We start from the raw sequence: 16,199 nt of genomic DNA, 5'->3' as shown, positions 1-16,199 counted from the left end.
CGATTAATCACGATTACTTTTTTTAATCGCTTGACAGCCCTACTAATGATTCATTCCCTAGTAAAATGTGTGACGTTGATGGGGGGAAAGCACTGTATGCTCTATGTATGAGCTACATACTATTAATGATTATTGGAAGACAAGAAGTACATTTGCTCCATGCCCTCCAGGGTTGGAATTCTGCTACCAGTCAAATTTGCTTTCAATTTTCTCACCTGCCTGCCAAAATTGCCACATATTTATTAGTGAAAGAACATTTCCAAATACGACATCCAGTAACAGCATGCACATCATAGGATTGGCTTTGCAACTGGACTGCCCCTCAGGTGCCAAAAATGCCAAAAGTGCACATGCAGGCAGTAAATTTAACACCCGCACAGAGAAGCAATTGCTTTTTCATATATAGAATCCATTTCTCTCAACAGACCTGGCATGTGCAATTCCTAATTGAGTGCATACGCTGGTGTTGGTGCACAAAAGTGCCCTTGCACAAGTGGCCATGGTGATGAGGTCTCATTGAAAACACCCCAAACAAAACTGGCCCAATGACCTCCACTAGTGTTTTACTGTTCAAATACTGTTAAAGATACAACCAGTAATGTTCTCAACTAACAGTGACGTGATTATGAAAGCTGATGTCAAACCACACACTTCTCTATGAGTTTTCTGCTTTTGCTCGGGGAACTTGGATTCCTGCAGTCCCTAAGCTTTTCATGCGAGATGCACAGTATTTAGACTCAGAGGACTAACATGGGCATGGCTAATGACATCCGGAAGAGGGAGAGAATCAGGAAAGCAAACACATTTCAGTTGTATACCACTTTTCATGGTCACAGAACTCTGACTCAACCCCTGACCACCACCACCTCCTAGCTCTGCCACGGCCATGCCAAGACACAACTTGTAGACCCCCAGTTTCTCAATGAGGATATACTCCTTACCGACCTCAAAGCGGGCTGTGAGGCTTAACTAGTGACTGTGGTCCCTACATGAAAGGCTCTCTGAAATGCTAAATATTATTAAACACCTTGTAGCAGGGTGGATCCCTGCTCCGGCCCTGGAGGGGTTAAAAACAGCCCAGGGAAGGGGCCGGGGCTGGAGAAAGCAGCCTTTCAGGCTGGGCTGATTGGGGAAGTGGCTGCAGCTGGGGCCACGCCCCAAACTGAGCCACAGGCCCTTATAAAAGGGCAGAGAAGCCAGGAGCTAAGGAGTCTCTCTCTGTGTTCAGAGCGAGAAGGGCCTGGTTGCTGCAAGGGACCAGACAAAGTACCTAGGGTGAAGCAGGGCTGGGGAAGGCAGCGGAGCCGGGGAGCTCCTGCCTGGAAAGCCCCAGGCTGTGGCCTAAAAGTAGGCCAGGAGGTACTGGGGTTGCAGGGTGCAACCCAGGGGTAGGCCAAGGCAGCAGGTCCAAACCCCTTTGCCGATGATGAGAGGCTAACACTGCGGTCTGCCCCAGGGCGTGGGGGCTAGCTAATGACTGGGCAGTTGCCAAGACCCTGAGGCAAAGTGGGGATAGAGTGGGGGGGTTCCCAGGAGGGGAGAAACCCTTAAGAGAAAGGGGTTACTGCCAGGGGGCAGAACCCCACATAGAAGGGGCACCGGGGTCCAGGCAGGGACACGGGGCCAGTAGCGGAAACCAGAAGGCGGATCACTGGCCTGCAGAGGGCGCTCCAAGCTGTGTATGTGAGCTAATTCCCTGAAGCAATCAGCAGGAGGCGCCGCGGGGGTGAGTTCGCCCCGTTACACACCTATAGGACAGACTCTTCTCTTCCACACAGCAGTGAGCTCCATACCATCAGACAGCAGGTCAAGACAGAACAGAGAAGTGTCACTGCATCTTCATCAGCTACTCCTTCTGCAGAGGAAACTTAGGTCGTGTCTACACTACAGACCTACCTGTATCAGTATAACTACATTGCTCAGGGGTGGGGAAAATCCACACCCTGAGTAATATAGTTACACTGACCTAACCCCCGTGTAGACAGTGCTATGTCAGCAGGAGAGATCTGTCAATGCAGTTAATCCACCTCTCTGATAAGCCGTAGCTAAGCAGACGGGAGAGCTCTCCCCCATCGACTTAAAGGATAGGGTTGCCAACCCTCCAGGATTCTCCTGGAGTCTTCAGGAATTAAAGATTAGTCTTTAATTAAAGGTTATGTCACGTGATGAAACCTCCAGGAATACATCCAACCATAATGAAGATCCTCTAATAGGGTTGTCAATTTAAGCACCAGAGCGGTGCAGCTGCATCAATACAGCGTTTTAAGTGTAAAGGTGCCCTGAGTTTGCTGCATTGCCCCGAAGCACTTGGGCAATTGCTGCACAACCAACTTGCCATTTAGTGGGCAGGGAGACTAAAAAATATATCAGGGCAACTGGTTAGACAGCTAGGAGCAGCTGCTGCTTCATCAAGGTTAGTGTGTGGCTTACCCCCGCCCTTTAACTATTCCCAGTTCTGTGCTTACATCAAGGATCAGGACACTCAAGTATTCCTAGGAACACAGAACACCAGCACAGCAGAGCAGGTTTGCTCATGGGACAATTCAGGTAAGAGTTTCAAGGATCAAGGCTTTAAGAAGAAGGCCAACAGGATCAAATACATGTAAGAACCAAGACCGCTGCCCCCCATATTCTCCCCCATTTTCCATTTGAAATGATTGTCCTCCCACATGTAATCAGATGGGTACATTTATCTTCCTTAGGATCCAAAGCAATGTATCCATAGGGTATAGATTTTTCTTTCCCACAAATGACCAGTCAGCAAAAAGAACGAGTAAAGCAGACCTATTTTCTGATTATATGAATGAGACATCGCAATCATGCTCAAAACAGATGACAATACAGTGCACTTCTCTGGGGCATTTCAGAAGAGCATCTCATCCAAGGCCCTCAACACCCTTGTAAGTAAGGGAAGGAACACTTCTCCTACCAATTAAATGTAGCCACCTCTGAACAACACTATGTGGCAGTTTAAATATCATCCATTGGGGAGACATGGGGGATTACGTTTCTGTCTGGAAAAGGTGCTTACCTCCAATAGTTACAAGTGGCACCGAAGATTAATATATGTGAAAGAAAAAACTTGACAGAAAACCCTATATTATTCCAATTTATTTACTTTGTGTATAGACAAGTTTGCTGTTTCCCTTGCACAGTCAGTTTCCTCCTTGCTGGAAATCTTACTTACAAACATCAGCAAGGGAGAAGAAAACCCTTTGGACACTATTTCAGATAATTAACTTTCAAAAAATTCAGGACACGCTATTTAAAGTGCAATTAAAAAAAATCAAATTGACAAGATCCCTTTAAAAGAAGATGGGAAGAATTCTACGGGAAATGCAGAGGGAGTTTATAGAGAGAGATTTAAATTGCCAAAGCTGGAATTGGTTCCTAGGTTAAATGCCTTCAAGCCCTATATTTCTTGCAAGAGTAACCACCAAGAATGGTCAGGACTTCAGTTTTACAGCGCACCTGAAAGACTGCACTCACACAACAGCACAGCCCCCCTCACAATGAGGCAAAGCACCCCCTACTCCTAAATGCCAAGGCTTGCAAGATTACATTCATTTACTCCCTGCCTGTTGGTGAGAAGCTGTTTCTCAAGTAAGGCACCTGGGCCATCAGTGTCCGCAGAAATCAAGCTTTGGGTTTTTTTTACAAGTTAAATTCCTAGTTTTTACTGTTGCCAAAATAATCTTCCCAACATAACTGATGCTGCATTGAGTTCCTTGGGCTGCAGACAACCTGGAACTACCACTAGCTCTGAGGGCTGTAAACTACCTCGCACATCATTTGTATTCATTATTCACTCTGAAACCTAATGGGTATGTATAAATACCAACATTGCTAATCATTTCACTGCTGATCAGCTTAGCAGAAGGAAACTGTCCGATAATGTGCTTGTCCATTTTTACTGGAATTTAAACATACCTGAATCTGCTGGAGGATAACTAGTCTGACATGATTACATCCTGGTGCTGCAATCAACTTCAGTTTGCTCCTGCTCAGGATGGCAGAGAGCAGCAGCGGCAGGTACTGGAGTTACAGGGGAAGAGCACCCAAAATGAGAGGCTGGAGGAGAAGGTTAGAGTAGCGGAGACTTGCCCTTGTAGCAGCCAGGGGGATGGAAGAGGGTAAACATAGTGGAAACACTCCTCCCCAGAAAACAAAACTGTGAAGCTTGGAGGGACAAAAAAAGAGAGCACGCGAAAGAGCATGCTTTTTCCCTTCCAGCAAGGAGAGCTGGGGAAGAGGCAGCAATACAAAGAGTACAATGAGGTCATAGAACCAGCCCCCTTCCTGCAACTAGCAGTGGGATTCAGTACCCCACTGCTGTCCCGTTCCGTATTTGGTATCGGTCGCTGGCTATAGCAGCTATCTGGTAACTTTTCAAGATCTGACCACCACTTTCTGCAGCAAATTGGGTTTCCCCTAGAAGATTCCCATCTAATTAGTGACCCAGCCTGACCCTACTTAGATGAGATTGCAGTTTCAGGTGGCATGGCTGTAGGAATTTAACTGCTCTCACAGAGACCTCACTGCAAACGCATAAAGTATAGATTTGAGCTATGTAGCAAGACATGTTGAATTGGCTTCCTCCTAAACAATTCCTCAGGTCTCACAGAACCTCATGTACGAGAATGTGAAGTAAACTTTCTGCATTTGCACTATTAAATGCATGACACCTTCCAGAGTGGAACTTGTACGCAGAGGGCTGAATTCCGACCTTAGATACACATCAGTGGGACCTCTGTGCACGTGTCCAAGCACAGCTGAAGCTGACGGACAGGGCATTGCATTCAGAGGTGGAGTTTTAAATACAAACACAGGCAGAGTTCCCTTATGCACACAGCGTTTGTACTTCAGCCAAGTGCAACATGCTTAGCCTGATCAGATCTCACTAATAAATTAGTGTGTTTTTTAAAACTTTTGCTGGGGGACATGAAATTCAGTGCAGGGTTTCTGCTTCTGGGCCTCTGTGTCAGAGAGAGATTTTGCATCCAGACTAAAACCTTTTACAGTCCTTAGCAGTAAAAGTTTTAAAAAACACACTAATTTATTTTCGCTAAAGTGTTAAAACCATTTGCTTGTCAGAGGCATAAAATCATTGCCAGAGAAGAAAGCAACCCATTACATCACGCAGGAATCCCTCAACCAATGCAGGATCCTTCCCTGCAGTGGGCCACCATATTCTCAGCTGGTCTTAAGTGACACAGCCAGTGCAGCTACTGATTCACATCAACTGAAACACTCCTCAGATTTTAAGACCGGAAGGAACCATCAGATCATCTAGTCTGACCTCCTGTATCGCACAGGCCACCACCACCACCCAGCAATCCAGCAATCAAAGAGAGACCAAAGTGTTACAAGCCCCAGGAAACTAGACTACTGTGTGTCACTACAAGGTGCCCCAATGCCTGAGGCCCCACTATGGCAAGGAAATGGTTAAAAAGAGAAATACCCAGATAATCCCGGCTAGTGACCCACACCCAAACTGCAGAGGAAGGCGAAAACCCCCCAAGGTCACTGCCAATCTGACCTAGAGGAAAATCCTTTCTTGACCCCACATATGGGGATCAGTCATACCCTGACCATGCAAGCAAGAACCAGACAGCCAAGCACTTGAGAGAGAGAATGCTCGGTACCACCTCAGAGCCCGGGCCCATCTCCCTCACTGTCCTGTCTCCAGCTGTGGCCATCTCCAGATGTTTCAGATCAGCTAGTCTGACTCTCTGTATAACACAGGCCATAAAATCTCACCCAATTACCCCTGTACTGAGCCCAATAACTTGTAACCTTTAAAAGAAAATAATACTAGCTTGACCATGGCTTTTACGTACACACACTAAAATAATTCAGTGAAAGGCTGAACAATGACAGGAGAACAGTACACCATAGAAGCTCAGAAATTATCATATACATTCCACACAGAGAAAACCTGGATTCCAAGTAAGATGCTGGTAGTCTGACTGATCCAACTCTCTTGATTTCAGTGGAATTATTCAATTTACACCAGGTTAAGTGAGACTGGAATTTGGAAATCAGACTACAGTAAGAATATGAATAGCTGCTGATCACGGATACCAGTGATACTTTTCCTTCCCCATGTTAGGTGACATTCAATTGTTTTGCTGTTGGTGTTAAAGGGATAAAACCATTGGCAATAGCAATTGAGAAAGGAACAGTGGGCACTTCTGTGATTCACAAATCCCTGTCAGTAAAGACATTTTCTTCATATTCTATCTTGGCAGCAAAAGCTGCAAAAGAAACAACTGCAGAGATCCCATCATTTTTACAGGAAGGGGCAAGAAAAAATCTCTCTCTCTTCCTGTCACATATATGACTAGTAGGCTCTAAAAAATGGTATCTGACTCTGTCCTAATCTAATAAAACCACCCAAGGCAATCTTATTGAGTTTCTCTGCACACAGTCAACTGCAGTAACTGGAGCCAGCCCTAGACTTGTTCTCTTTACTTATGGGGTTGTTTGGAGATTCCCCAAAATAGTCCTTACATTAAATTATAAAAGGTCATACAGGAGTTTTTAAACTAAGGGCTAGGGGAAAGCTGGCAGGTGCAGAGGAGCACACAGCTTAGACACAGACATTCCTTGCGGGAGGATTTATTAAAGGGGATTCTCTATATCCTAGTTAAAAGGAGAAGATAAGTGGATAAAGTACAGGTTGGAACTGAAGAGAAATGGTCAAATGAAAGAGTCCCATTCAATTACATCACAGGAAGGCAGACAACTAGATATTGACAAATGTTATAAGTGCTTGTATACAAATGCAAGAAGTCTGGATACTAAGACCGGGGAGCTAGAATGCCTGGTATTGAATGAGGATATTGACAGAATAGGCATCACAGAAACTTGCTGAAACGATGATAATCAATGGGACACCATAATACCAGGATACAAAATATACAGGAACGATAGAGTAGGTCATGGTGGTGAGCGAGTGGCACTAAATCTCCAAGAAAACATAAAGTCAAATATAGTAAAAATCTTAAACAAATCAAACAGTACCATGGAATCTTTATGGATAGAAATTCCATGTTTGAATAATGAGAGCGTAGCAGTAGGAATATACTATCGACCACCTGACCAGGATGGTTACATGACTGTTAAATGCTCAGGGAGATTAGATATGCTACCAAACTGAAACCCTCAAAATAATGGGGGATTTAAACTTTCCCCATATTAACTGGGTACGCTGCCTCAGAATGGGATGCAAAGATAAATCTTCTAGACACCATTAATGACTGTTTCTTGGAGTAGTTTGTCCTGGAACCTATAAGAAGAGAAGCAATTTCTGATTTAGTCTTAAGTGGCACAAAGGATCTGGTGCAAGAAGAGAATATAGCTGAACTGCTCAGTAATAATGACCATAATGTAATTAAATTTAACATCCTCATGGGGCAGTGGGAGGGAAATACCAAAGAAACCCATCATAGTAGCATTTAACTTCAAAAAGGGGAACTACGCACATAAAAAAAGAGGCTAGTTAAATGGAATTAAAAGAAGAGGGACTGGCTAGAGTAGTCAGGAGGGCGTTAAGCTATTAGCAAGAGGGAGATAAAAAAAGGAAAATGTGACCACCCAATTAGCACAAAATTGAGATGTTAAGAATAAAATTAATCAAGGAACCAAAGAACATGAAAAATTGCCTTTACACCAATGCTAGGAGCCTGGATAACAAAAAAGAGGAAGTGTAATGGCTCATTTATGAGCATTAACTCAGCGTAGCTGGTATTAGTGAAACCTGGTGGGATGATTCGCAGCATTGGAACACTAAAATTAACGCCTATAACTAGGGCCCTACCAAATTGACAGCTATGAAAAACACATCATGGACCTATTGTAGGGGGGTCGCAGTGTTCCCACCCTTACTTCTTCGCTGCCTTCAGAGCTGGATGGCCGGAGAGTGGTGGCTGCTGGCTGGAAGCCCAGCTCTGAACGCAGCGCCTCCACCAGCAGCAGCGCAGAAGTGAAGGTGGCATGGTATGGTATTGCCACCCTCTTGTGCCGCCGGGGGGCAGCAGCAGCAGAGAAGTAAGGGTGGCAATACCATACCATGCCATCTTCACTTCTGCACTGTTCCTGGTGGCAGTGCTGCCTTCTGAGCTGGGCTCCCGGCCAACAGCCATGACTCACGCAGCCCAGCTGTGAAGGCAGCACAGAAGTAAGGGTGATAGCACCATGATCACCCCCGCTCCCCACAATAGCCTTGTAACAGATCCCCAGTTTTAAGAAACGCTGATTTAAGTGTTTTAATATTTATATTTTTTAATACATATTCATGATTTGTGACCATACAGTGAAATTTAAGATTTAAATATCTGTAATCGTGAAATTCAAGGTTTTTAAAATGCTATGATCATGAAATTTACCAAAATGGACTATGAATTTAGTAGGGTCCTACCTATAACCTATTTTGGAAGGCTTGAGTGGACAAAAGGGAAGGGAGAGTGGCACTCTATGTCAAAAATGGCATTACCTGCTTCTCAGTCACAGAATTCTGGGGGAAAAAAGATCCTGAATGCTTATGGATCAATGTCCTAACAGATAAACCACAAGATGGGGTACTAGTTGGTGTTTGCTACAGAGCACCAAATCACACTAGGGTACAGGATAACCTCTTCCGTATGCACTTATCTATAATGTGTAGGGAAAAAACTGTGTGATCATGGAGGACTTCAAATTGAGTGGCATATGCTGGATGTCTCACTCTGCTACTACAGAAACATCCTTGGAATTTCTAAACATTTTAGATGACAACTTCCTAACTCAAGAAGTGTTGCTGCCAACACAGGGGAAGTCTATGTTAGACCTTGTCCTAACAGATAAAAAGGAACTGATCATAGAACTAAAAATTAATGGTCGCTTAGGTAGAAGTAAATGTGACTTGTTCACATTTATAATGTGCAAACAGAATAAAGTTCAGACCAGTAATATACATACTTGGTCCTTTAACAAGGACAATTTTACAAAACTGAAAACAATTATGAGCCAAATCAGTTGGGAAGAAGAATTTAATCAGAAAAATATTAATTATATTTGGGAATCATTTAAGAGCACCTTACCAGATGCCCAAAAAGCTACAATTCCACAACTGAGGAACATGGTTAATAAACCAGTTGGTCTAGACAGGAAATGAAGGCAGTTTTAAAAAAAATAATATGAATATAGCAAATGGAAGAAAGAGGAAGTTGATAGTAATGAATATAAATTAAAAGTTAAGAATTGTAGAAAATTAATAAGGGAAGCCAGGGGACACAGGGAAACATCTATGGCTAGCAAACTTAAGGACAATAAGAAGTTTTGTTAATATATTAGGAATAAAAAGGATCCTGACAATAGTCTTGGTCCATTGCAGATGGAAGTGTTAGAATTATCAACAATAATGCAGAAAAGGCAGAGGTATTCAATAGATATTTCTGTTCTGTATTTGCGGGGAAAACAGCTGATGCAGTCTCATCATATAGTGATGATAGTACACTTCCCATTCCACTTGTAACTCTGGAGGATGTTAAACAGAAGCTGCCAAAATCAGACATTTTTAAAACAGCAAGTCCCTCAGATAACTTGCATCCAAGAGCTTTAAAAGAGCTGGCTGAGGAGCTCGCTGGACCATTAATGTTGATTATCAGTAAGTCTTGAACACTGGGAAAGTTCCAGAAGATTGGAAGAAAGCTAATTCTGCGCCAATTTTTAAAAAGTGTTAACAGGATAACCCAGGTTATTATAGGCCTGTTACCCTGACACTGATGCGAGGCAAGATAATGGAGCACTTAATAAGGGACTAAAGGAGGATAATGTTATTAATGCAAATCAACATGGATTTATAGAATAAAGATTATCAAACTAACCTGATATATTTTTAATGAGATTACACATTTGATTGATAAAGGCAATAGTGTTGATGTAATATATTTAGACTTCTGTAAGACATCTGACCTGATGCTGCATGACAGTTGGATTAAAAAACTAGAACAATATAAATTTAACATGACACACATTAAGTGGATTAAAAACTGGCTAAATGATAGGTCTCAAAATGTAACTTTAAAAGGGGAATCATCATTGAGTGGGTCTGTTTCCAGTGGGTCCCGCAGGGCTCTTGATCCTATGGTACTGAACATCTTTATCAATGACCTGGAAGAAAACATAAAATCGTCACAGATAAAGTTGCAGATGACACAAAAATTGGGGGAGTGGTAAATAATAAAGAGGACAGGTCACTCATTCAGCTATCTAGCTTGCTTAGTAAACTAGGTGCAAGCAAACAATATATATTTTAATATGGCTAAATGTAAATGTATATATCTAGGAACAAAGAATGTAGGCCATACCTACAGGATGGTGGACTCTAACCCGGGAAGCAGTGAGTCTAAAAAAGATTTGGGGATGGGGCTGGATAATCAGCTGAACTTGAGCTCCTAGCATGATGCTATGGCCAAAACAGCTAATAGGATCCTGAGATGCATAAATAGGGGAATCTGGAGTAGAGAGGTTATTTTACCTCTGTGTTTGGCACTGATATGACCGCTGCTGGAATACTGTGTCCAGTTCCAGTGCCCACAATTCAAGAAGGGTGTTGATTAATAGGAGAGGGTTCAGGGAAGAGCCAGGAGAATGAGCAAAGGATTAAAAAAATGATTTATAGTACCAGACTGAAGGAGCTCAATCTATTTAGCTGCCCTTTGACACAGCTCCAATGATCTTGCTCCAAAGCACGGTGACAACTAGCCCCTGATCCTGTCCCACAGATGGCAATGGCAGAACTCCCTAAAAAGGGTGGATGGCTTTTTTAACCTAATGCTAAAGTTAGGCTTCAATATCCTACACCGTTGATATTTATCCAAGCCCCCATTAACCCAATACTTGTGCCACAATGCTTTATTAGTCTCGGTAGGGTCCAGACATGCTTTTATTTTGCGGGAAATGGTGTGGCAATATACTACAGCTATTATTACATGCTTCAGCAGATCACTGACTCTGGCCTATACTACGTTATTCATCATTTTTCTACTGCTTTCAAATCATTGTTTTGTTTTCCTCAGAAAAACTGACTCCTGCCTTTAAATTAATGGGAATGAGGTTTAACGCAAAATTCATGTCTTCACAGGAGGATTCGTCTAGTCATAAAACAACGGGGGGGGGGGGGGGGATTCCTTGAAGGTCAGCCAGGCATCCATAAATTCAGACCTATCCCTCTTGAATCTAAAAAAAAAAAAAAAATTGGGTTGGAAATCAGAATGAAAAGCTTTTTTTGGTCAATTTTGATACTTCAGTTTTAGAGAAAAATTATGAGCGGAGAAAAACAATTAGCAAAAGCAGGCAGTGCTGTGTACTGGTTAGAGGGGCTTATGAATCAGGAGACTGACGTACTGTGCCTAATTCTGCCATGTGAACCGTGTATAGATCATTTAGTCTCACTGTGCCCTTATCTGTGCAAATAGAGATAATGCTCTGCAAAGTGCTTTGAGGTCCTCTGCGAAAAGTGCACATCATTGCTTCAGAACCCCAAACAAGGCTCTTCTTTCCTGCGCACCCCAGAGGAGAACATGAAAGATGTTCTTGTGGAGAAGGCACGGGAGTGGGAGGCAGGGCGCCTGGGTTCTCCTCTGAGCCCTGGGCCAAGTTACAATTTCTCTGCCTCTCTGCTTTCCCCACCTCTATAAGAGGGATAAGAACCCCGAGGCCTGTGCATAGAGCAGTCAGATGGGACATACACAGGAGCAGCTACCCTACACTTTACTCTTCCCCACATGCAAAACCAACTGGCCTGAGCGCGCTCTGGAGTCTAAAGCTGATGGAACCAATCCCCTCGCAGGCATTTCGGGGTCCTCAGGGCAGAGAAAAACCTGACCCCATGTACCATCTTCCCCTCCCCCGCAGTGAGTACAACCAGCCAGGGCTGGCAGGGAGTGGGAGCTGCTGGCACTCAGTGCCAGGGCAGGGGTGGGGGCTCAGGATGGCAGCAGAGAGCTGCAGCTGCTGCCCACTGCAAGCGCCTCCTCGCCTCCCCCAACGCTACAGCAGCGCCGCCAGCCAGCTGCCGTGTCACTTTCCCCGGCCCAGGGGCAGCTCTTACGTGGCGCGGGGCTGGGGCCCCTGCGGCTCCCACCCAGCTCCGTGCTCGGAGCCTTTGTCCGGCTCCTCGCCGGGCGGAGTGAGGGATGCCGCGGGGGTGAGGAGGAGGCGGCGGGGTCGACTCGAAGCAGCCGGAGGTGCCAGAGCTGGGGGGGGGTGGGCGTCTCTCCCAGGCAGCCGGGGCCGCACCCAAAATCTAGGGACCGCTCGCTGGCATGGGCTGGCCCTATCCCACCCCCCTCACCCCCTTAATTCCTGCAGCAAATCGAGGGCAGGGCGTTGACATAGGGAGCTGCCGTGGGGTGGGGGGAATAAAAAGCCATCGAGGTGACTACAGATCCGCACCCAGACTTTCATTGCGTTCGCCCGCAGACTGGCAGTGGATCTAGTTAATGCGAATTGGGCTCTACCTCTTAAACCACAGCCAGTTGTGATCCCATACCCCCACCTCACTGCCTCTGTCTGTACCGACACCCAATTAGTTAGGACTTGATTTATACATACCGAAGTCATGTAAAACCCGTATAAAAATAAAGCCCACTTCGGATCGTTCTGTGCACACATAGCCTAATTGTAATAGATGAATAGGATCCGAATTCAATGTAGACAAATGCACAGCTAGCCAACACAACCACAGTCACTTAATTCTAAGTAACCACACACACACAAAACCCACCACCCTCTAAAGCAGCTGGGTTCAGTGGAAACTAAAAGGATTACAATATCTCACACCAATTAATCCTATATCATCATCAGGAGAGAGAGAAGGCCCCAAGAATGCATCATTAATCAACAACATACAAAAAAGCTTCTATCAATCAGACACGTTTCTGGAACACACAGTGTTGTAGGAAACAGAGCAACGCTCAGGAACAATCTCGCCTCCCCATACATTGCTCCCTATTGTCGGGGCGGGGGCACGCCTCATTTATCTAAATAGTGTTTTAATATGGGTCTGACCGCGATCAAGCGGCGTGCACCCTCCCACCGAAGAGCAGGCATCCCCCGAGTGCCTCGTTTGTCCGAGTGATTGTATCGGAACGATGCCATGAAAACAAAACCACACGCAATCCCGATAGCTCCAGAAGGCCCAATTTGCAATTCCTGATCCCGTTGCCACCACACACCGCAATGGGAGTTCTCCGACAGCGGGGGAGAGGGAGGAGTTCGGTCTAGACAACATGCAGTCAACACACAGCCACGCAAGACATTGCCCCTCTGGAAAAAAAAAAAAAAAGAGTCACATGGGAGGGATAAAAATGAAAGCAAACTGCATGCCGCTGTGGCCTGTGAAGAGGAAAGGGAACAGGATCCTGAATAATCACAGCGCTGAGCACAAAAGCATCCAGGCCACCGACATGTCCTTTTGCATTTGTGGCCAAAAAAATAAAAATTAAAAAAAAATGCAAACAGCTGCAAGCTGGCCACTGCAACGGCAACCCGATGCAGCAAAAGGAGGCTTCACAACAAAGGGAAAACACACCCCTGCTTGGAACACAGACATGACAGCGACAACATGGTTTATAGTCCACAGGCTCTTCCCTGCCACCAAAACTGAACTGCCCTTTTGCCGGTGAGCAGAAGCTGCTCCCAGCCTGAGAAATAGCTTGTCTGGCGCTGGGAAAGCAGATGAAAACCATACACCCCAGAGAGTTACAATGGTGCGTATGTGTCTTTTACAGAGTCCAACGTTTAGATGGTTCTTTCCTGGAAATCTGCACAGACACCCACAAAACAAACACAACTGCAAAAACAAAAACCCCAACCAAACACACCAACCCCCCCCCCCCCTTCTAGAGATTATCTTGATTTACCTGGCTGGCCGTCCAAGGCTCGGGCAGAGGGCGGCCTGGCGGGGGGAAGAGGGTCCGGATGTCAGATTCCTGCCTTTAGGTTCATGAGTCCTGCCTGGATGAGGGAGGTTTGACTGCCCAGTGCACAGGAGAAAAACCCGGCTCTGACACAGGCAAAGAGAATGCAGGAATGTGACGTCTCAGCTCCTCCTGACGACCCACGTGCATAGACTTTAAAGAAAGGGACACGCTGGCCATGCTGGGAAATGTAGTTCCACTCCTCACCCTCCCTGGGCAGGGAAGAATTCTGGGGATGGAGTTTCTCTCCATCTGGGTAAGGGGGAGTTTGGCTTGTGCCTCTTTAGGGATCGGAGTTAGGGCCAGGGTCCGTTTGAAGTGAAACAAGGAAACCCTGTTGCATTAAGGCTCCTATTTCCCCCTCTACAGGCGCACACAAATACTTAAAAACTCTTCAGATAAAGCACTGGGGACCTATATGCCAAAGGCAACAATCCCATAGTGGCCAGGAGAAAGTTTAGCTGGATGGATTATTTCAGGGGTTCCCAAACTTCATTGCATCGCGACCCTCTTCTGACAACAAAAATTACTTCATGATCCCAGGCTGGGGGACCAAAGGCTGAGCCTGCCCAAGCCCCACTGCCCTGGGTGGGTGGGCCAAAGCCCAAGCCCCACCACTCCACATGGGGGGGGCCAAAACTGAAGTTCAAAGGCTTCAGCCCCAAGCAGAGGGCCTACAACCCTGAGTCCTGCTGAAGCCCTTAGGCTTTGACTTTGGCCCTGGGCAATGGGGCTCAGGCTTCAGCCCTGGGTCCCAGCAAGTCTAAGCCAGCCCTGGCAACCTCATTCAAGGGGGGTAATGACCCACTTTGGGGTCCGGAACCACTGGATTATTTCAACTGTAGGATCCCTGGAACAGGGCCCTAATCTCTCTTTCTTTATTTGTAAGACACCCAAGCAAATGTTGTGTGTTATGTACATAATTATTATTTATATTGCAGTACTGCTTAAAGGCCACACTCAGTGATTAGGACCCTACTGTGCTAGGCGCTGTACACTCACATCTGACTCCAAGAGTTTTTATACTTCAAAAGATTGTAAACTCTTTGGGGGCAGGGACTGTCTTTAGAGATTACTAATAATTATGACTGACTGAAGGGGGAGGAATAGCTCTGTGGTTTGTGTAGAGGTTTGCTAATTCCAGGGTTGTGAGTTTAATCCTTAAGGGGGCCATCTAGGGTAAAATCAGTACTTGGACCTGCAAGTGAAGGCAGGAGGCTGGACTCAATGACCTTCCAGGGTCCCTTTCAGTTTATGAGACAGGTATATTTTTTTATATTACTACCTTAGTCTTTAGGCAGGGACCCTCTTTAGGAGCTACTAATTAGTGCTCTATTAGTCCAGGGCTTTTTCCATCCAATAATAAAAATATAAAACTCAACACTTTCAAAATACTTCGCATGCAATGATTAGTGAGGCACGGATGCTAAGGAACCTGACCAAGGTCACAGAGGAAGTCAGTGGCAGAGTCAAGCCAGCACCTCCTTGCTCTCCAGGTATAGCGCTGCGTATAGCTTGGCCAGACCAGTGATTCTAGGCATTGCTAGAAGTGAGCCTACCCCAGCTACTGAGCCTACCCCAGCTGCTTCTGATTATGGCTATAGGTCATGGCAGCTCATCAGAAAAGCTGCCTCAGTGTTAAGTTGCCAGCTGGTAGGGAGCTTGCAGTAACGCACAGTAGTGTCAGCAGTAGCCTGGGCAATAATGCCTCCTACTACTGTGAAGTTGGTCTGGCCTCCCAAAATGAGTGCGATAGTTAACAGTCAGTATAATTTGTCCTTTAGGCATAATGAAACCTGAGTGTTCCATCTTTCAGTCATTTGGGGCTCTGGTGCGACGAGTTGGAGGGTTATGCCACAGCACAACCCCTTCGACTTCAGTTGGAGCCTGTCACCAAGGAATCAATATCTGGATCACGACCTAACTTTTTGTACCTCAGTTTCTCATCTTTACAATGTAACCCTTCTGCCCCTCTGAGTTGGCAGCAACAAGGGCCGGGTTCAGTATCCAGGGGTTCCGTTTCAGTAACACTGTGCATAACCGGCTCGAGCCCCCGCCCAGTGACCTGGGACACTTACATACCACAACCCCCTGGGCACCTCTAGGAGGCAATACTTCCCCTCTCGCAAGCACGGAGTCTGAGTATAGCAAAATCTTTTTAATAAAGGAAGGAATCAATGCGGCATCCCACTGGAGAAACACCACAAACAGAGTTATAACACAAACCATAAA

At 45.5% G+C, this 16,199-nt stretch overlaps 1 protein-coding gene across 6 annotated transcripts in view; it reads right to left on the bottom strand.

Annotated features, from left to right (window-relative positions):
* CTIF (cap binding complex dependent translation initiation factor) overlaps positions 1–14,100 on the bottom strand; it is a 345,954-nt gene extending 331,854 nt beyond the window's left edge. For 3 of the 6 annotated variants that reach the window (XM_075066845.1, XM_075066849.1, XM_075066854.1), the window contains exon 1: positions 13,911–14,100. The gene's annotated coding sequence lies outside the window, so the exon portion shown is untranslated. The remainder of the gene's footprint in view (positions 1–13,910) is intronic. The other 3 variants (XM_075066847.1, XM_075066855.1, XM_075066856.1) reach the window with 1 other exon arrangement.
* Positions 14,101–16,199: the final 2,099 nt, after the last annotated feature.

The sequence above is a fragment of the Chelonoidis abingdonii genome, chromosome 6 (genome assembly GCF_003597395.2).
Source record: "Chelonoidis abingdonii isolate Lonesome George chromosome 6, CheloAbing_2.0, whole genome shotgun sequence".
NCBI lineage: Eukaryota > Metazoa > Chordata > Testudines > Testudinidae > Chelonoidis > Chelonoidis abingdonii.
The sequence above is the reverse complement of the archived record's forward strand: the minus strand, read 5'-3'. Positions and strand labels throughout refer to the sequence as shown.